Here is a 22,873-nt window from a genome sequence, read left to right as displayed (position 1 = left end):
TATCTTAGCTGAATGTAGAGATCATCTCAAGCATAGATATCATACATTGAACACTAATAACAAATCTATTAACACTAATAACAAAACTAACAAGGCTAGTTAAAGTGAGAAATGACATATAATACATCAAAGATGAAGAAAGCAAAAGATCGACAAAAGAAAGAAAAGACATGGGTGGATGTCTGAAGAAACTCTAAAACGTGTTCTTGACCAGGAAGTAGTCAAAACTCATGGAGGAAAAGATGAAGCAAAGCAGTTGAGCAGAGAACTTTAAGGGAAACTTCATAAGGAAAAATACACATTATGATGAGACAGAGACCTGGGGATGGAAAACCCGAACTGAAGAACATTCCCAGCATCTCTTGAGCTAAAAGAACTAAAGAAATAGTGGCGAAGGTGCACCTACTCCATGCAATATTATTTGCAATTAATCCCATATACATGTGAAAACTGGACCATGAATAAGGAAGCCGGAAACATTTTTGAGGTGCTGATGAGGAATGCTGAAACCATCACAGACTGTCAGGAAAATGCACATCTGTCTGAAGGGAGGCTTCTCTCACCTGCTTTGGAGAACAGTCCTGGAGAGTGCCATCAAGCCCTAAAAAGTAGAAAGTCAGTGACCAGTCTCCAGTAAGGAGCCTTCTCCATGAGACAGAGTGACATGGTGCCTCCAACTGGGGGAGACTGGTGCACATAGGCGCAGGTGGTCCTTCATTCTGTTGTACGGGGGCTTTGGTGGGAGTGGTGGTGTTGGAACTGACTTAATAGCGGTCAGCAACAACAGCAATGCAGCTATATAATTTAGCCATTACACTAAAAAATTGTTAAGTTAGAGAAAATATTTCCTGAATACCTTGAAAATATGAACAGCACATTATAAAATGACTTTTCATTCATAGATATTAAACTGTACTATTATGGACCTTGATGGTCCATAAACTATTCCATGATAGAAAGTGTTCTTTTAACCATGGATCTCCTTTCAATTTCTACCATTTAAAATGTTGCTAATTTCTCTAAAGCAATATTTGAGAAGGGGAGAGTAGTGGGACAATCCATGGAGAGAATTACTAGGGAGAGGTCAAAAGGTTAAATATAGAAACAAAGCAGTAGTAGCTGGTACAACACTTTGAGGATGTTCAAAATAATGATTCCCAATTCCTTGAAGAAAATTATGTGAAGCATAATTCATTTGTTATTGTTTGCTGTGTTATTGATTTCTCATGAGGGCACACAAAACAAGGAGGTGTCCACAGACAAGAATGGGCCCAGAGAGGAATCTCAGTCTCATCGCTCAAGAGCTCTGTGATTGGGACAAAATCAGCGAAACTCTCTGACCCCTATTCCGGTCACGAAGGTGCACTAGAGCCCAGCACAGACCTCAGGCTCGGTGCACAAGCATTGATAGGCTAATATGAATTATGATAGATTGGCACAGAACCTTGGCAACTGGGAAACACCCAAAAAATGATTATCACACTTATTCTTTCTTGTTGCTCAATTGTCTGGTGATCACGAGGGGGAAATCAGTGTAGTGGGAAAAACAGAAGGAAATGATCTCTTTATCATTGACCTCTATCATTCGTGTTCGTCCAAACTGTTCAGAGAGGTTTAAACCCCATGGCTCTGTACGGATCATAGATATTTATTGTGTATTTTGACCCCTTGATGACTTTCAATTTACATCTTTTATTCTATTATGATTCTCTATGAGATTAAATTTACAAGTGAGAAATAACGTCTTATTAACTAATTTTTTAAACAAGTTTAATGGCACTTGTTCTTTGACCAAATTGATAGTGAAACCAGAAACCATGGAAACAAATTATGAATTTCAATGTGCCACTGAAAAATATGTATACATAGGAAGACTCCTTTGTTCTTAGTCTCTGGTTACAAATTGACTAATCTGTGGTAGATTAGTAAAATAAAACAATGGCTGTTGAAAATACTACCTAAATTCATTTGTTTAATTCACTACTTGTTTAATTTCATTCATTTGATAGTCTTATATCATGGGCAGTGGGATGTTGTTCCACATGGTCATTCAAGAGGACGTTTATCTTTCGGTTCTCCATCCCCTAATCATCTTGTAGTTCACTCCTGAAGCTTTTGTATTATTATTCACAAAGAAAGATGATCACAGGAAGGGCAGTTACCATGAGGAATGTTTTAATGAGTTGAGACTGGCAGTAGCATATATCACTGTAATCTATTCCAGCGAATAGAACTAAGTCATCTGACCCTATCTAACTATAAGGAAAGTGGGGGATTTTATTAAGATGGATTATAAAAAGGAGCCCTGGTGGTATAGTTGTCAGCAGTTCAAAACCACTTGCTGCACTGCAGGAGAAAGATGAGGCTTTCAGCTTCTAAAAAACGTTACAGTCTCAAAAACCCACAGTGGCAGTTCTACTCTGTTCTGCAAGATTATAATGATTTGGAATGGGCTGGATGGCAATTCTATGAATTTAAATGATAAGAGGAAAAGGAGGTGTTCACATACAAAGATATTAAAATATTGTAGAACAATGAAATTAAAAGATAATAGGCTATTTCTATGACCTTTTACAACCCCCAGTATAATATTGTCTTTTCTATAACTCATTTACTAGTTATTGTTATCTTATCCTATAATAAAGTAAATATTTACAGAAAAAAATGCAAAAAAATTTTAGTACTGAAACACAAATAATATCCAATATGACATAGATTTCTAACAAAAATCAGATCTTAATTTTGAAGACAAAAAATGCTTATGATTTGAAATGATCAAAATGCATATTCTAATTAGAAATTGGAAAGTTTCCAAGAATAAAATTGTTTATCTTTCATGGTTGGCAAAGCATGACGGGAGCGTTGTGGATCGGTTTGCTGAAAATAGATACCACAACTGTGATTAACAATAAAGAAGTTTAAACCAAATTAATGAATATACATGTTGACTTTCAGCTTCAATTCACTGGAATAATAACTTCACATTAACATATCAACAAGCCAGTAATCAGCAGTCTAAAGTCTCAGGTCACTAACTACTTCTACAAATATTGTTTTAAAATTTTATTATTAAACAGCATTCTGCAATTTTCTTGTCCATACTGTTACATGCTTAATTGCACAGAGTCTCTTAACTTCTTACTGTTAATTTAAATTTTATCATTATGTTAATGAAGATATAATAGAATTGCACTCTGGTCTTATGCTCACAACATAAGCTATCAATTTGTTATCAGTCATTAAATAAAAGACAGAACACAAAAAGACTATATCCTTTTTCCTGATACACTGATTATATCTCATTTTTCCTGATACACATTGTGATTTTGTTGCTGTGAATGAGGATGTAGACTCAAATGTGTTTCATACATCCTTGTCATTTATTCCTCCAGTTTTGTAACAAAAGTATTCCCCCTCCCTACTGACTTCTTTGTCATAGTCAGTTGCTTTGAGTAAATGGAGATTGTGGTAGTTACATAATCTGGTGTCAATTTGAAAGGATTATGAGTCAAGGGGTGGAGTCTGGCCTGTCAATCAAGATATAACCAATGAGGCCTCTGTGTCTGCATGGCCTTCTCCTGAGAATTCTGGGCACTTCAGATTTTCCTCCTTGAAGGCAGGAGACACCTCTTCTCTCTCTCTCTCTCTCTCTCTCTCTCTCTCTCACTCTCTCTCTCTCTCTCTTTCAGCTCGTGTTTCATGAGTCTGAAGTGGACTTTACAGATTGGTATTGGACATATGGGTGAATATTAGATTCATGGGCTAGGACTGGACTGGGTTGGGATGCTTTCTTAATGTATAATTACCCTTTATCTAAAACTCTCTCTTATCCACATATGAGTGTCTATGGATTTGTTTCTCTATTCCACCCAGAGTGACACAGAGATTCATGGAAATTCATGCGTGTGAAAACAGAACTGGACTCTGTTGAGCTATCAATGACTGATATTTTAAAAGTAGGTCACCAAGCATTATTTCCAAGGAGGTTCTGGAGGGAATTGAATTCTCACCATTTGGGTTAGCAGCTGAGCACATTAACTCTTTGCATCACCACAAACCCTACTTTGCCATAAGACTCCTAGGAACAACTTTAGAGTTCCAACAATTTTTTTAAAAATTATAACTCATGGAAATATTTCACATAATAAATCATAATATACTATAAATCTTGGTCACATGTCATCAATGCGATCACATTTAAACGTTTTTCAGAACTCTCTGTTTTCATTTATTTTTCAATATCTTACTTTAAACTGCTTCTTTTCTCATAAACTTTGTTACCTGGACATATGTAATACATAAGAATGGTTATATAAAATGCAGGAAGAATGAAATAGTCATTACAAATCAAAAGTGAAATCAATAATTTAAGATTTGTTAATTCTTACTGTCCTGGAAATATAATAATAGCCCAAAACATTGAAATCATGAGATACAACTACATAATCCATAGAGTGACTTATTGCAGAAGTCTGGGCTGAGAGCCTGATTAGAGACACATTTGGGAACAAGACTGGATTCATACTCTGGGTTCAGCACTTACTCAGTTTGTAACCTTCTAATTCTGGGCTTTGGTATCTTTATTCATAAAAGGGGACATAAAAGATCCACTTCAAAGGGTTAGTGCAAAAGCTATGCTATTTTTCTAAAAATGAAACACTTAACTGGGCTAGGTAAATTTTGAACATTATAAATTGGAAGGTTATTATTTTTGCCCTCTGCATCATAACTAGAGTTTTCAAAAGTTTACTTCTTGCACACAAGATTTATTTTAGTCTGTGAAATATTTTAATTTGACAATGGTAGAACTGTGACACATTTATGATGTTATTCATATCCACACATTTTATTTAATAAATGCTGCCTACATAATGCTTGAGACAGTTGTATATGTAGGTAAGTCCACTCCAGACCATGTCTGTAGGTCAGATGTAAGCTGGAGACTGAACTTGACTCCTGTAACTTCAGGGACTGACAAATAGGAAGCAGGAAGACCACAGGCTGGTGGATATAGAGCTGAATGAACCCAGAGCCGGCCTAATGAATCCAAGGTGAGCAGTCCACTGATGGCTCTTGCGAATGGAAGGCAGCATAACAGAGGTCAAGGAACCTGAGCTGGCTTTGACATAGTGTCAATCAATACTAAGCGTAGACCAAGCTGTCAAAGAAACCTGCCTCAATTGTATCCATGCTGTGGCATTCCAGAATCTCACACACGAGACAGAAATAGACCTTAAACCTGACCCTAGTCCTTTGCACTTTTCACCATATCACATTTATTAAAGGCTACATAATTTAAACAGAACAGTTCTACTCACCTCGCTTTTCTCACTTTTTGTATCTCATCAACATTTTCTTTTTCTTGAAAATTTTCACCATGAAAATTGTGAAGACTTTTAATATATGAAACTGGAAATAATATGTCTATATAGCAAGACTGTGAGAAGTTTACAATGATAATACATGATAAGGATCACTTTTCAAATTTACAATCCAAGTACTTGGCCATTGAAGATTCTTACTGAGGTGTAGGTCTGACTTTATTCAATTTGTCGGTTTAACTGCTTATAAAAAGTTACTTCTGCTTTGCAAATATCAGAAAGTTCTCTTAATAAATCATATATATAAATCCCAGGAAACTGACTACACTGTGACAGTTACTTTCTAAAGATAACAAACACTATAGTTAAAATCCAACCAATTAGAATTAATTATAAACGACATTTTAAAATGACAATCATATGCTTTCCCAACCAAAGCTGACACCTAATTGTTTCATCCTGTAAAGAACTCTTTTGCCTCCTGTACTTTGAAGTTCATGCTTTCATTTTGTGGCACTTGCTTTTCCTTATTTGGAACTTTTTCCTTTAATTCATTGTTTTAATTTGAATGTAGTCTCTAGTTTGTTCTCTGATATACTAATCTTAATGAAATGCACTTAACATTTATTTTCTATTTCTTCTTTATATTTTAAAGATGCAAATCCCCCCAAAAGTAACAAAATTTTAATAACTGAGAATTTTTTAAAAGATCATTTCATTGGGGACTTATATAACTCATAAAAATCCATACATCAATCATATCAAGCATATTTGCACATATGTTGCCATTATCATTTTCTAAACATTTACTTTCTATTTGAGCCCTTAGTATAAGTTCCTCCTTTTCCCTTCTTCGCCCCCTTCCCATCTTTATGAACCCTTGATCAATTATAAATTATTATTACTTTCATAACTTAACTGACTGCTGTCTCCCTCCACCCATGTTTCTGTTTTGTTCCCCTGGTGGTGGGGGAGGGGGGCAGTTATGCATTGGTCATTTTGATCAGTTCCACCTTCTTCCCCTTACCCCCCCTTCTCTTTACGCTCTTGGTATTGCTACTCCCATTTCTGTTCCTGAAGAGTTTATCTGACCTGGATTTCAAGTGTAGTGAGCTTGTATCTGTACCAGTGTGCACACTTCAGTCTAGCCAGAACTGAAAGGTAGGGCTACGGTCAGAATAGTGGGGGGTGTGGAAGCCTCAAAGAACCAGAGGACTATTGTGTGTTTTATTGGTGCTATTCTGCACCCTGGTTGACTCATCCCTTCCTTGTGACCCTTCTGTGAGAGGCTGTCCTCTTGTCTACAGGTGGGTTTGGGATCTCTGCTGCAAGCCCCCCACCCTTGTCCTCAACAATAAATGTTTTTGTTCTGGGTCTTCTTATGCCTACCTGATCCTGTGGACACCTCATGATCACACAGGCTGCTGTGCTGCTTCCATGTGGGCTTGTTGCTTCTCTGCTAGGTAGCTGATTGTTTCATTTCAAGCCATTAAGATCCCAGACATTATCTTTTGATAGCCAGACACCATCAGCTTTCTTCAACACATCTGCTCAAGCCCTCCCTCTATGCAAGAACATTTTGTTCTAACAACCTTGCATTCTGTGATGTTCACCCTTGCGACATGATCGCTGAAGAAAAAATAGTTGCATAAGCAAATGTGGTGAAGAGTACTGAGAAATGTTAATAACATTTAAGTTAAAATAATGTGACAATGCAATCTTTAAGAGATGATTGCAATCTATGCTAAATTGTGTCATGCTTGTTTTTCCATTTGAAAAACTGAGAATAGTTTTTTATCACAGCAATTATGAGAGTGAAAAGTATTTAAAAACTATTGTTTAATTTTTACATTAAAATCAGAACAAAATTCTACTCAAATCACTGACTTTTTACTCTATAAGTTTTGAAATTGTATTGGTCTGGGTAGACTAGAGAAACTAATTCATAAACACTCATATGGATATAAGAAAGAAGTTTATAGACAAGAGTAATTTGAACATTGAGAAAATGTTCCAGCTCAGTCCAGATCAAGTCCATAAGTCAAATATTATCCCATATGTCCAATACAAATCTATAAAGTCCTCTTCAGAGTCACGAAATACATACAAAGATGTCAATTGCAGGAGGATCACAGGCCAGTGGGTTGGAAGTCTTGTGGATCCAGTGGCATTGTAAGCATCTCAGCACTGGCAGGGGTCTCTACCTGGTTTCTCATGCTCCAGAGTTCTGGTTGCATCAGGGTAGGTTCATTTGGATTCTCCAGCTCCAGGGCATAGTGTCATGTGTCTCGTCAGTAGAGAGTCTCTCATGGAGTGATCAAAAAGAGAGAAGTGTCTTCCACCTCCAAGGAGGAAATACAGGAGTTCCCAGAATTCTCAGGAGCATGCCATGCCCACACAGATGCCTCCTTGGCTATGACCTGATTGACAGAGTAGATGCCACCCCTTCACTCTTAATCCTCTCAAGTCCCAAACTGACACCAGATTATGTAAAAAATATTTATTGCTAAGATTCTAGTGAAAACTCTGATGATTTTCTCTAGCATTTTAGAAAATGTATATGGAAATGAACACTGTCCTATAATTATAATTATTAAGTTAAATATAATGAAGTACAATAAATAGGAATTTGTTAACAGTAAATATATATTACAGAGCATTAATAAATGGCATGTCTGTTTGGTGCTTTATACATGAGTAGAATCCTCATATTCTGAAGGACATGTTATTGTTAGTTGCTGTCTAATTGGTTCTGACTCATATCAACCTTACGTACAAAAAACTGAAACACTGCCTCGTCCTGTGATATCTTCACAATTGTTCTCAGATGTGAACCCATGGTGTGAGGCACTGTGTTAATGCATCTTGTCAAGGGTCTTCCTCTTTTGGCTGTCCTGCTCTAGCAAGCCTGATGTCCTTTTCTAGGGACTGGTCTCCCAGACAAGTGCCAAGTACGTTAGGTGAAGTCCCACTGTACTTGCTTCTAAGGACATTCTCGCAATACTTCTTCTGTAAACAGCTTGGAGGCCATGTCTGACCTCCTGTGGCTCCCCTATTGCTACGAGGTGGGGTCAGACATGCCTCTATGGTACATCTTCTTTTCATATTCTAACAGCACCAGTGCCTCCCATGCCACACTACATCTATGGGGTGTTGGATAATTCATGACAATGGTCACACAGAACTCACAGCCAATGCTCACAAACAAAGGGGTTTATTAGGGCCATCAATGGGTTAACACAAATGAGGATCAGCAAACAGCAAAGATTGGTCCACAGTGACACCTCTCCTCAACTAGCTGCCAAGTTTCTCTCCAGTCCTCAGCCTCTCAGCCACAAGCTTACTTAGCTGATGCTTCCATGGTCCACCAAGCCAACGTGCTTGTCACGCTGTAGTCTCCAGCAAGGTGAAGGAGAAGGAAGTTACTCCATCCTTTGAGTTGCTGTGGCACAATCTCTGGTACATCTGGTCTTCGCAGCCTCTGCCTCTTCAGACAGATCTTGGGCATGTTCTTCAAATGATCCTGCAATTTCTATCCATACTGCTGCAAAGATGGCTCATCCTTATAGCCAGGGGTATAGTAACAAAAACTGTTTTTTAGTGGTACACACACCCTATTTGCATACTGCTGCCCAATCATTTGGTGGGAGTTAAAGAGACAGGGGTAGAAAACTTCTTCCAAAATATATTTGCTTGTTCTTTTAGCAGTCTGTACCCAGTTTCCCCTGAAAGTAAGACATCCCCCAAAAATAAGACCTACTTACAGTTTTGCCTCTCGCTGAAATATAAGGCATCCCCCCGAAAATAAGACCTTCCCAAAAATAAGGGTTTGGATTCTTATGATGATGTTCCAGAAGATGATGACATGACTGTCATTGAATAAATAAGTAAATGTACCATAGATTGTTGTACATGGAAATAATGGTAGTAACAAGAAATTCTTGATACTGTAGGATTCACAGTTTGTCTGGTTATGCTGGTTTGTGATGACTACTACCGTACCGTATACAGGTAATAAATTTCCTTTTTGTTGTTCAACAATAAATGTGTATTGTATTCTTCTTCATGGAAAAATAAGACATCCACTGAAAATAAGACCTAGCACATCTTTGGGAGCAACAATTAATATAAGATACTGTCTTTTTTGGGGGGAAACAGGGTAGTACTTTCAATATCCTCCACCAGCACCATAAGTCAAATGCAGCTGAATGGCTTAGATCTTCTAATTCTCATAAGCTGGTATGGAGGGTCCAAATGGAACCCTATTCTGCATACCTTATTTGAAGCAGTATAATTAATGACAGAGAAGGCACTTTGTTAATCTCAGAAAGTTAGCTGAGCCTCTAACTGTAAAACGATGAAACATTTGATGTTACGATTCTTGCAGGATAGATTAGTCCTAAAACAAGGATGTCAATCTAGTCATAAAATTATTAAATTATATCACCACTCAACAATAATAGCATTTAATTCTCTTAAAAAGAGAGATGAATTGACTATGGCATGTATATATGAAGTGCAAAGCAAAAACCCAAATCAGTGCCATCCAGTTCATGCCAATTCATAGCAACCCTACTGAACAAGGTAGAACTGCCCCTGAGGCTTCCTGAGAATGAAATCCGCACGAGTAGAAAGTGGCCGATGGTTTCCAATGTCTGATCTTGCCGTTAGCCAGCCAAACCATAAGCACTCTGCCACTGGGATCCTATGTAAAGTGTGTAGAGTATGATATTTTCTCTATGATGATCACAACATATAATGTACTTTATGTACATCATCTTAGTTAATATTTACCACACATCTTTAAGAGTATTATTGTTTAATCAATCAGGAAGGATGATTGTATAATATAATGTTAAAATTGTATTGTTATTTTAGTCAAATGGCCAACTATCATATTATGCAGGTCATTACAAAGACCAGCGAATGAAAATGAAAACCATAATAGATGTATTAGGCGGAGTTCTCTAGAAAAACCAAAGCAGGACACTCACCTCTGTGTATACACACACACACACACACACACACACACACACACACACACACACACACACACAGTATATATGTGTGTGCTGTATGAAAGAACTTTAAATCAAGAAAGAAATTCATATTAACTAGAGACTGGCCCAGTCTAGTCAGGCCCTTCCACAGCTGCTGGTCAATGACATAGAAAAGTGAATCGGGAAGCTGGGTGGATTCAGAGTTCTGCGGATCCAAGCTTGGCGGGTAAGCACTGGACTGCAACTGCAAGGTCAGCAGTTCAAACTCACGAAATTGAGACTATTTGCTCCTGTGATGGTTAGAGTTTTGCAAATCCTATACACATAGTCACTGTGAGTTGAGAGCAAATATTTGGTGGTGGGTTTTCAGGGTTTTTTGTTAGTATAAGTTTCTTATGCCAAAAACAAAAACAATAAAAACCCGGCAAATAATGTCACTCTCCCTTTGTATTGATTAATCTTCCTTGAGTAGAAGAAGGCAACCTTGGAGTCCTGGTTAGATAGGAGGTGAAGTGTTGGACCGCTAACATCCAGGTTTGATGGATCGCACCAGCCACTCCAAGGGAGAAAGTGAGGCTCCCCGCTCGCATAAAGATTCAGAGACTTGTGAAAATGTACAGGAGTTATTCTGTCTGCTCTATAGCGTCACTATGAATCAGAATCAATTTGCTAGCAGTGAGTTAAGTTTTGGTTTAAGGCAACATTTGCTTTAACCGAACCCTTCTTTACATAGATTTTCCAAGCACTTTTTGTGTGATGCTCTGACGCACAGCAGTATAGGTCTTATGACTGATTTCAGTTTCGTCCCCTTTGGAAACAAGGTATAGAGAAGAAAATGACAGATCGCTGATGCTCTGGAATCCTCACCTTTTGTCAGCAACTTCAAGAACCCTATTTTCAATCATTCTATTATCTGAAAAGTGGTCAGGATGGAAATTGATATGGTTCAATTTTCCTGAGCCAATATTGGTTTATGGCTATTGTCATAGTAAAATGGGTCTTTTGCTTTGACGTGTATTTTAATCACAGGGCTATGTAAAGATTCAATGTAATGATATGTCTAAAGATTTTGGCAATTGGCAATGCTAGCTCAATACTGTGCATTCTATATAGTACTAGAATTAGTAATTATAGTCCTTATTATAAATAACTAGCTTATCTATTCTCCATAACATATAATTTCATCCTTTCCATAGGCTAAAATTATCAACTTTCTAGTTTCCTGATTTCTATTCCACATACCAACGTAGACATTTAAAATATAAATCAAGTGCCTACATTTGTATGAATTGTTTTTACTTGTAGTAATTTTGTTTAGACAATGAGCCCTTGATGAATTGCACTGTCGGGTACAGAATGTTTAAAATAGAGGTAATGACTCCATTACCTATGCTGAAACACAATATTTCAGTTTTATATGAAAATACCAAAGAGACCATGGTAAATTGGCATTTCTTTTTTGAAATGTAAACAAATTGAACTCAGGTCATATGAGGCAATAAATTAGAATTCGTGTTTTAGTTTTTGTAGACTGACTTTTCCATTCCATTTCTTGAATTTTCAACCTCTATAATAATTTACACACTTACTGAACTGAAAATAGTGTCATGCATTATAAAATGAGAGCAAAAACAGTCACAATTCTAACCACCCCCTTTCTTTATATTATGTGCCCCACAGTGGAAACATTTTTAAAAATTGTAAAGCGAGCCTCAATAAATATATAAAATGTAGAAAGTTATAATTCATATACAAATAATACATGTGATTTCAATTATTTTTGATTTCAAAGAGTTTCATGGCATTTTTAAAAATAAAAGATTCTGCCACAAATTTAGCCAACAAGATAAAAAATTTGTAGTGTATTTTACTCTGAAATAAATTAAATAGCAAATAGTGTCTCTGCTGACTTGAGGTAAATAGATTACCAATTCTCTGTTTTTTTAGCACAAGAGAAATATAATAGTTTTTTGAATGAGTCACTTTGTGTCTGTCTACTAGAATATATGGTGTGAATAGTAATTATAATAATTAAATGTAATTACATTAAAATAATTACTACTTAAATATCCCTTGCAGTGCACTACTTAGCAATTATAAGAATAAATTTCAATGTAATTTATATTGCAGTGTGCCTCATTCAGGAAGTGATTGAAAATAATCTCTCTGTGTTCAATGAAAGCAGCATTCCCTAAGGTTTTGCTGCTAGATAGATCATGAAACTTATGAATCACTGTCACTTTCTCAGCGGATGCAGTCTGATTGGATTACAAAATGCTCTAGCAAAGTCAATTTTGCACTTTCAGAGGTCCTAGGGGAAAGCCGGCCCATTTATAAAACATTTGAATATTGGTGGAGGATTTTACTGTTGCTTACATATCATCAGGTTCAGGGGATACTCAGATACAGAATAGAATACATCTAAGTCATTTTTTATTTCAAAGCATATGGTTGCTACCTTTGACACCAATTTACCAAATTACATCCACCACCTTTGACCTGATGTGGAGCCATAGTGACTGTGATAAAGTGAACTTTTTTAATATGGCTCTTCTACCCACATTTCTGAGACTTTGCTACCATGTGGCTGAGAGGCTGAGAACCAAGAGAGACTTGGCTGCTGACTGAAAGGAACAATGTGTGTATCTTTACTGATCTTGACTTTAGGTAACATTAACTTCTGTAATAAACCCCCTTAACCTTGAGTATTGAATGTGAGTGTGTGCAGCAGCCATTGCGATGTGATATTGAACCCAGACAAAGAAGCAGAGTGGCGTGGAAGGAATGGTCGTTGTCAGGATAAAGAAACATGGATCGCCGAGCATGTCTGACTTCTACCTCTTAACAATAGGGATCCCAGAGGAGGTCAAATATGTCTATCTCCATGCCATTTAATACAGTGACCTTAAGGAAGTAGAAAATAATATATATTTGAGAATCTAGAATTTCCATATCTGGGAGCAATATTAAGAAGAAACATAAGTTACAGAATATCAGATTGTTATTATATCATCATTAGAGACACACACTAGATGAGGTCTAAGATCAAATACTCAGAGACTGTTGACTCCAATACAACTTGAATTTCTAAAAATTAAAGTTATCTCATCAGATAAACCAATAATATTCAGCATCTCTTCAGCCTGTTTGTTATTTGGAACTTATGAATAAGTTCCTAGTTTGTTTTGTTTTTCCTCCCAACATAATAGTGTCAGCCTCTAAGATTGTTACGACTTAAAACTGACTCCGTGTTAGTGAGTTTGGTTCAGTTTTTAGGCTCACTGATATAGACAGCATTTGTTAATAGAGACTTAAACTCACTGCCATTGAGCCAATGTCCACTCATAATGTCTTTATAGGCCAGTGTAAAACTGCTCCTTTGAGTTTCTGAGACTGTACATTTTCACAGAAGTGAGAAGCCTCATCTTTCTCCCATGGAGGGGCTGATGGTTTCAAACTACTGACCTTGTGGTTAGTAGCTGACCGAGTAACCACTACCCGACCAGGACTCTTAATGTTGACTTTGAGTTTGTTAACGCATGGAAAACAAAAGAAGCGGTTAAGAGATCAAAGGACAAATTATATTGAGTAAATGTGCTCTAAAGTGTTGACGAGCAAAGACATTACTTTGAGGACTCAGGTGCACCTGACTCAAGTCATGGTATTTTCAATCCCATAATGTGCATATGAAAGTTGAACATTAATATGCTTGATACAATTGATGTTATAAGAGCTGTAAAAGCCCACAATAAAATGATTTTTTTTTAAGTTGGACATGGAATAAGGAAGACCTAATAAGAATCAACAAGTTTTGAGTTCCCATCCCTTTCTATACCTCTGTATATAGTCCAGTCTAGTCTGAATTGAGAAGCCACACTGGGGATGGAAGCTCACAACACACAAAATCCAGGAATAGGAGTGGGAATAGTGATACCGGAGGGTAGGAGGAAGAGGGGGAGAGGAAGGGAGAAAGGGGGAACTGATCGCAATACAGGATTAACACATAACCCTATATTCCTGTACAGGAGGAAGAACAACAGAATACATGGAGGACGGGAGACAGTGGTCAGAGTGAGAAAATAATAACAATGGACCCATTCCAGAAAGCTCTCCCAGGGCAGACCGGATCCCAGCAGCAGTTGCGTTCTTGCTCTTGGAGGAGTGGGCCCTGTGCCTGACCTGGGCAGCTCCGGCAGCTTCCTCGGTGCGGCCACTGGTGTACGAGCTAAATGGGAAGACCCAGGACCAAGAGTGGAGCATGAGGGCACACCAGGAAGTGGCCGAGCAATTCACCAAGGACAATGCTGAGCTCATGGGACTCAAACTCATCTACTCTGACCACAGAGCCAAGGACCCATCTCTCATCAGAGCATTTGTCCGAATGACCATGGAGCTTCGCAGGGCCTTCCCCGACATGGTGGCAGGGTTTGACCTGCTGGGACACGAGGACGCTGGCCACATCCTGTATGACTACCAGGAGGCTTTGCTGATCCCAAGCTTGGAAGGCGTTAAACTACCATACTTTTTACATGCTGGTGAGACGGATTGGCGGGGTACTTCCATAGAAAATAATCTTTTGGATGCTCTGTTACTGAACTCTACCAGGATTGGACATGGATTTGCCTTGAGCAAACATCCGGCAGTCATGGAAGACTTACAGCAAAGGGACACACCCATAGACGTCTGCCCCGTTTCCACCCAGGTTCTGAAGCTGGTGAGTGACCTGTGAAACCACCCTGAAGTTGCTCTCCTGGCCACTGGGCACCCTATGGTGATCCATTCTGATGGCCCAGCCTTCTTTGGTGCCAAAGGCTTGACCTATGATTTCTATGAGGTCTTCATGGGCATCGGGGGTATGGACACTGACCTGAGGACACTCAAATAACTGGTCATCAATTCTTTCCAGTACAGTGCCCTGTTGCCTTCTGAGAAAAAGAATGCTTTATGGACCTGGGAGAAGGAATGGAATAAGTTTATAGATGAACTTGCCAAGAAGTGAGAAGACAGCTTCTCCCCACTATTCATGGCCTCCCAGTCCCTGACCATCAGAAACCCTTGACGAGTTGACCAGACTTATCTTTTTGAAATGTTCTTTCCTCTCAAACTGAGTGACATCAACCATCTCAGTTTTTCCTCTCTTTCTTGGGCCATTGCTTCTAGATCCCCTTCCCCATGTCTCCCTCCTCTATCTCATCTCTGTACTGGCTTTCCTCAGTGTCCGTCTGCAGTCTCTTATCTGCTGTTCGCCAGCTCCATGCTCTTTCCTTTGACAGCATGACCCATTCCCAGGCTCTCAAATGCCAATGGCGTGTGGATGCTTTCCAGTTTATGTATCCATCTGGATGGCTTCCCAGAGACCTCAGATACCTCCTGTGAGTGATTCTGAACTCTGGCCTTCTTTCTGTCAAACTGACTCCTTTCCTGGTCTCTCCTTTCACAGTAAATGGCACCTCTCTCCACTCCAATCAGTTGGCCAAGCCAAACTTTTTGGAGAAAGGCTTAACACTATTTTCATTCCTACTCCCTACATCCAGTGCATCACGAAATCCAATTGGATCTACTTTCAGAATCTATTTCAAATGCATCTAGTTCTATCTCTACTGCTCTGTGTTGAATTCAAACCACTATCATGCCTTGCCCGAGTTACTGCAATGGCCTTCTACCCCATCTCACTTTTTATTCTTTTTGTCCTTCCAGTTCATTTTTTTTCACAGGGCAGAGTGATATTTTTTTTTAATCAACTGGGGTGAAATTCACATAATGAACCATTTTGAAGTATGCAATTTAGTGGCATTTAAGACATTCATAATATATGCTCACCAACTCTGTAGAATGACTTTTTAAAAATTAAATAAAACTGGGTTCCTTCACTGCTCTGAGCCAACGCACTTAAAACAAAATTGAATGTCTCCACAGGGCATGTGGCACTCGGCGTAATCTGCCGTCTTCCCATCTTCCCATGGCATTTTCCCTCTTCAGTCCGTGGTGCTCATGGCGCTGGTCTCCTGTTCCTCGACTATACAAGCTCTACCCTCACTCTTTCTTCACTCGCTCTGCCTGGAGTGGTCTTTCTTCTCCCTTTTGCCTTACATCTGTTTGCTTTTTAGGCTTCAGCATTTATGCTCCTGTCTCAGAAAGGTTTTCCTGACCCCTTGTTAAATCCTTGGCACCTCCTTCTTTTTCTTCATGCTGCTTATCATGACTTATGTATTCCTTTCTATGTTCACAGTCTCCCCTCCTTCCAGAAGACTGTAAGCTCCATGTGGGTAGGCACTAACATGTATGTCGTTCACACAATTACCTGGAGTCAGTGTCCCACTCCTAGTTAATATTCAATTAAACAAATGAACAAACAAAACTTCTTGAAGGAACGTTTGGGTTCTGTATCCATTGAGTTAGTTGCTGAGGCAAGAAGGAGCAGAAGGAGAGTGTCCCAAAATAAATGACCTCGTGCATTTACCAAAAAAAAGAAAATAATAACAATGTACAATCTATCAGGGGGTTATGAAGGTGGGGGGAGGGAGGAGGGGAAGAGCTGATACCAAGGGCTCAAGAGAAAGTAAATGTCTAGAAAATAATGAGGGCAACATATGTAGAAACATGCCTGATTCAATTGATGTATGGATTGTGATAAGAGTTGTACAAGCCCCAAATAAAATGATTTTAAAAAAAAGAATCAACAAGTTTTCATTATGATGCTATGAAGAATATTGAAAGTACCATGACCTTCTAAAAGAACAAACAAATCTGTCTTGGAAGAAGTACAACCAGAATGTTCTTTAGAAGCAAGATGGCAAGAATTCAGCTCATGTACTTTGGACATGTTGTTAGGAGAGACCAGTCGCTGAAGGAAGGACCTCATGCTTGGTAAGGTAGAGAGGCAGTAAAAAAAGGAAAGCCCTTGACAAGATAGATTAACACAGTGCCTGCAAAAAGGGGCTCACACATAGCAATAATTGTGGGGATGGTGCAGGGCAAGGCAGAATGTCTCTTTGATTACATAGGTTCCCTGTGAGTTAGAACTAACTTGGTGGCATCTAACATCAACAACGTATGAAACATTTCTCTACTGCTTATTACACATTGAGTATACTTTGACCACTAAGCCATGCTGGTTTTTATTTAGATTTTCTAAGTCAGATTGTTTTTCTAAGATGGAATGAATTGTTTTTGTCCTAAGACCAACATCTCTTATAATTGGCCAATACCTTAGTGGTAGTAAGACATTAAATGTCAGCATTGGAAAGATGCCATGCTAAATCACCCGGAAACCTTTTCCCAAATGCCCCTAGTGCCTGTAGTATCACATCCTGATGATGCTTTGATCCAGGACCCTGTCTGTGTGGAATACGAGTTCTTAAAACAGGCCAAACTGGGTGGAGTTAGAAGTTGACACTGGTGGGGAATACAGAGTCAGACACTAGGAGAAAATGACAAGGGCTGGTGATGAAACAATAAAGGGATGGGGAAACCTAGCCCTCTCCCAGGCAGGCATAGAGGATAATTCAGAACAAGAGAAGGAGAGGAAATTTCAAGTGAAGAGTAACGGAAGAAGAAACATAAAATCAAATACACCGTTTATTATGGTTTTAAGAAATCTGTTTTCATCAGATGGAGAAACAAGAAACAAGATAGATAGAAATCTGGCACCAAAGTATGTTAGTCACACATCTGATATCTAGGCATGCTTCTTCACCACTTTGAGAGAGTTGGAGGACCTAAGTTGTAGATAGCAAAGAATATAACGGATTGAGAGCCAGATTCATTAGGTCTTTTGTATGGATGGCTCTTGCCCAATATTGCAAACAAACCGATAAGATTAATTGTTCATCAAGTTACACTGATTGGTACTGTCACTTTTTAATTCCATGGTCTTGACAACTTGAATTAATCTCTATGAACATATTTCCTCAACTAAAAAGGTTTTAATGGTAAAATAAAGTATACATGTTTGTAAATTCCTGTGGACTGATTGCACACATTTCATGAAAATTACAATAAAAATTACATTGAAAAGGAGACTTCATTCAGAGAATCCCTGACACCATGCCACCTTAAGTTTCCCTTTGGTTTGATTTAATGTATCTTGTACTCACTGATAATTGCACATTTCTAAAACAAATTGAGTCAAACTGAATATATATGCCTGGCAGGTTGAGTTAGAGTGTGTCCTCGGCTTCCTACATAAACCAAAACTTTGGAGTAAAGAGATTACTTTTACATTTCACTGAGATTCTTACTGACTATAGTGCCCTCATGGTAAATTTAGCATTACATTTAGATATGTGCTGTCATTCTTAGTCTGGTTGCTAAGTTTTAAGTTAAATATCCAGCCATACAAATCCCATCAGAGGTCTAAGAATATTGACCTAATCTATTCCTGTCAGTTCTTGTAACAGAACAGAATGAGGACAAATCTGAACACAAATGTCATGCCAGGGTCCTACTGAATTTCCAGGAAGTGACCTATCTAGACCTATCTTTTGATGCATTCTGCATCATTCGATATTTTCCCCATAGAATCTTTCACTATTGCAACTCAAGGCTTGAAATTTTCTTGTTTTTTCAGTTTAAGATATGCAGAGTATGTCCTTCCCTTTTGAATTTCAGCTATCTTTGCACAATTTTACCGAAAGAAATCATATTATTAATAGGTATTTTATTTTTCCTACTTTCCCTATTGTTTCATAACAAAGTAAGAATATTGAATCATCATAAAAGCCCAGGCTATCAGTAATTGCTTTAAAGATGTTCAAGTTATAAAAGTGAGCTATTCATGGAATCAATAAAGCCCACGTGGAAGAAGCACACCAGCCTGTGTGATCGTGAGGTGTCAATGGGTACAGATATCAGAAGTTCAAAAATAAACAACCGCATTGAGGTGAAGGAGAGGGGTCAAAGTACAGACCCAGAGCCCATCCTGGGATAACTGGACATTCCCACATGGAAGAGAAGATACATCCAGGGAGCAGTTTAGGACCGATGAAACACACACTCCTCTGGTTTTGTAATCCTGCACCACCACCCCCCGCCCCACACTATTATGATCTCAGTCTTACCTCACAAATCCTGCTAGACCAGTGTACATACACAGGTACAGAGGAGACCTTTCAATATACAGGCTTCAGGATAGACAAGACCCCTTAGAAGCAGTAATTGGAGTAAAGATTCCAGGATGGTAGGGGAAGGGGAAGGGGATGAAGGGGAAATGGATAGCAGTGATGGTGAAATAACCCCCTCAAAGGGGACAAATACCAGGATAGTAGGTGAAGGGATAGAATGGGTGGTGTAATATATGCATAAATAATAATAACAATACATAATATAAAAAGGGTTCATGGGGGTGGTAGGTGGGGGAGGGAGGGAATAAATAGGAGCTTATATCAAAGGGCTTAAGAAGAAAAATAAGGTTTTGAAATTGTTGATGCCAACATTTGTACATGTCCGCTTGATATACGGATGTATGGATTGTTATAATAGACGTAAGAGCCCTCAATGAAGTGATTTTTTTTAAGTGAGCTATTTAAATATCTGTCAGCATAATTCTAAAACACAAGTTTTCTTTTTATATTTTTTTCAAAATATGTTTATGTTTCCAGAAAAATGCTAAAGTGCTAACAGCTTTTATGTGGTAGACCATTACACTACCAAATTATTAGTTGAGAAAATACTAAAGGGAATTATTGCCTTACTTTCTTCTACACTATAGAAAAATTCCTACAACTAAACATCTCCTAACTTTAGATGTGACATCAGTTTTTCAATTTTTAATGATTTATGGAAGTAATACATTGCACATATCTGCCTTAGGGTTTTTATAAAGAACATTTATATGAAAACTCTGACTTCCTTTTCATGCAAGTAATATTTCCTTTTATATGCAAACTAGTCATAGTTGGAATTAATATACTTGTGGTCCAGGTGCTTCTCATAAAGGCATTTATTTATCTTTAGTTTTATTTTCCCCATTCTTATGCCTGTATTTCAAGATTTTATCTCCTTTCTATACACTTCTATAATTATAGGCCTACCATTGCACCGAACTCTCTAAATTCCCCTTTCTTTGCCTCCTAAAGCTATCTATAGCATCATATCTTCAAAGCTTCCTCCTTTTCCAGAATAGATGTGCTTAAACTTTCTTTTGCAGAAGCATTTCAACTTACACCCTGTGTCCTGTCACAAATCTCTCCTTTATCTTGTTCTATGCTTTTTCCCATGGGTTTTACATTTATTTTTTTTCCCTGTTAGAAATAAAATTAGTTGACTTCAAATGTTTTACAATAAAAAAACCCTCAACCCAATCTTGATTAAGCTAGTAGCAGTTGCTATTTGTCTCTTTCTTCAACATATATTTAATAATACAGTCATCTGACTTTCCAAATCCCACTCACTATAAAATGGTTATATTACATAGCAACTTAATTGGTAAGGTGCTAATGGTTTATTCTAATTGTATTTTACCTTCAAGCAATAATTGAAGATGTCTAACCCTCTCTTGAAAATACTCTGTTGTTAAAGTGTTCTACTACATACTAGCCTCCCGGTTTGCTTATGCCAATTGTCTTGGTTTCTCTTATAGACTTACTTTGGTTTCTTTAATTTTTCTCCCATTATTTCTTCTCCCATGTCTATTTTTCTTTTCTCAGATTACTTTAGTTTTAATAATTTCTTCAACAATAACTTAGACACCGTCTACTATGGAATATCAGTCCACCATTCCTGATGGGCAGCAAAAGTGCAAAATGCAAACCACCAAGGGATGGCACTACACGAGACAGAATTTTATTACAGTTGGGTTTGCCATATATCTGGGCCTAACTCCATAGCAGTTAAGAATAAAAACAAATGCCTTGAAATTGTAAACAAGTGTAATAGTCGTCTCTTTTTGCATGGAGCCTAATAATCCAGGTCTCATTTATCAATCACGTTTTTTTTCTCCCATATGTATCTCAAAATTAAAATATGTACAATAGAAAATATTACACTTCCCTTCCTGACTATGAAACTTCTCAAACAAAGAATGTATTCTATTAGTATTCTTGTTCCTTGTACAAACCAATAGTACTTAGTTCATGGCAGACATTGAATCAATATTTGATGGATAAATTTAATCTGAACAGAAGTATATGATGCAACCAGATGATATGTATGCTTTCTTTTGCCTGAGTTATATGGTCAAAAGTAGGCACCATATACTAAATGATGAGCACTTTGGAAATGTGCTCATTTACTAAAAGTAAGGAAGGGGAAAATAAGAAAAGATCTTCAAAGTAGATGACCTACTGTAAAAAAGAAAGTTCTTCAGAGTCTGGTACAGAAAACAAATACAGTCTTTCCTTCTTGACCTAAAGAATTGCTGAGCAGTTTCTGTCACTTCAAGACCACTGTGCCTGTGGCAGTGGGTAAGAAAATAATCTTGCCTAGAAATGAAGTACAAAGGCGTAACTAGAAAACTAAATGCACCCCATGGATAAGCGCCATGGTTTATTAGAATTGTAAATACAAAGTTCTAAAAAAAACATCACTCATTAAACTCCTAGAATCCTTGGCATGAATGAAATACTGGGATAAGTAACAAAGGTGAGTAAATTTGAAAAAATATGTTATTTTTAGAATTGTTTTTCAATTATTGTCATGAAAGCATTTTTGTTGCTGTTATTCATTACCATTGGGTCAATTTCGACACATGACCATCCCATGTGTACAATGCAGAACTGCTCCATGAAGCTTTCAATGTTGTGAATTCCCATGCCAGACTGCCAGGCCTATCTTCTGAGGTACCGCTGGGTGGGATGGCATCGCCAACCATTTGACTAGTAGTCCATCATTTACCTATTTATGTCACCATGTAGGGAACTATTAGAGCATCAGAAAATCTTTTTTTTGGTTAATATCTGTGTTCCATGTGTATTTTTATTTATATATGTCTTTTTCATCTCCAGCACAGATTACATAATCTTACCATGAGTGTAAGTAACAGAATATTTCTATTTGCTGGGCAGTGAATTATTTAATGTGTCTCTTTTGCCAGAGTCTCTCTAACTTCCACCAAAGAACACTTTCCAGAGTGTCTGGGTAAGAGAAGTTGGGGACGGCATTGTTAAGATTCAGCACTTTGATTGGCATCCTGCTGGGAATACACGGAACCACCTCAAAAGCAGGAGAGTGAATCTCAGGGCCACAAGAGAAAAACCAGTTGTGGAGCACATCCTGTGGGCACAAGATCTCTGCTCAGTGAGGCCTCTTGGTGCAAGGAGGCAGCTTTGCCATCGGAGGAATGGCAGAGGAACAGCAGTAGCATAACCAGAAGCCCAAGTATGAGACACCGCAGGGAACAACCCAGCCCACAGAACAAGTAAAGTTGAAGAATTTCAGTACTATGACAAGTAAATAAAATGTTGCTGACGATCACTGAACAATAGAAAAATGTGGAGCAGTACATGGACAAAGAGCTGCCATATGCAGAAAAGGATGTGAGTAGTGATACTGGGAGCATAGAGGGAGAGTCAATTGGAAAGGGGGAACCGATTACAAGGATCTACATGTGACCTC

The 22,873-nt window shown here is 38.0% G+C and overlaps 1 protein-coding gene and 1 pseudogene across 1 annotated transcript in view; one reads left to right on the top strand and one right to left on the bottom strand.

Annotated features, from left to right (window-relative positions):
* EPHA6 (EPH receptor A6) overlaps window positions 1-22,873 on the bottom strand; it is a 1,133,516-nt gene that overhangs the window by 802,040 nt on the left and 308,603 nt on the right. The gene's annotated exons all lie outside the window — the stretch shown is intronic.
* Window positions 10,972-15,323, top strand: LOC105978945 (annotated as a pseudogene).

The sequence above is a fragment of the Echinops telfairi genome, unplaced genomic scaffold, assembly GCF_000313985.2.
Source record: "Echinops telfairi isolate 266 unplaced genomic scaffold, ASM31398v2 ScPeMD7_6;HRSCAF=24_1, whole genome shotgun sequence".
NCBI lineage: Eukaryota > Metazoa > Chordata > Mammalia > Afrosoricida > Tenrecidae > Echinops > Echinops telfairi.
This window is presented reverse-complemented; position numbering and strand designations above follow the sequence as displayed.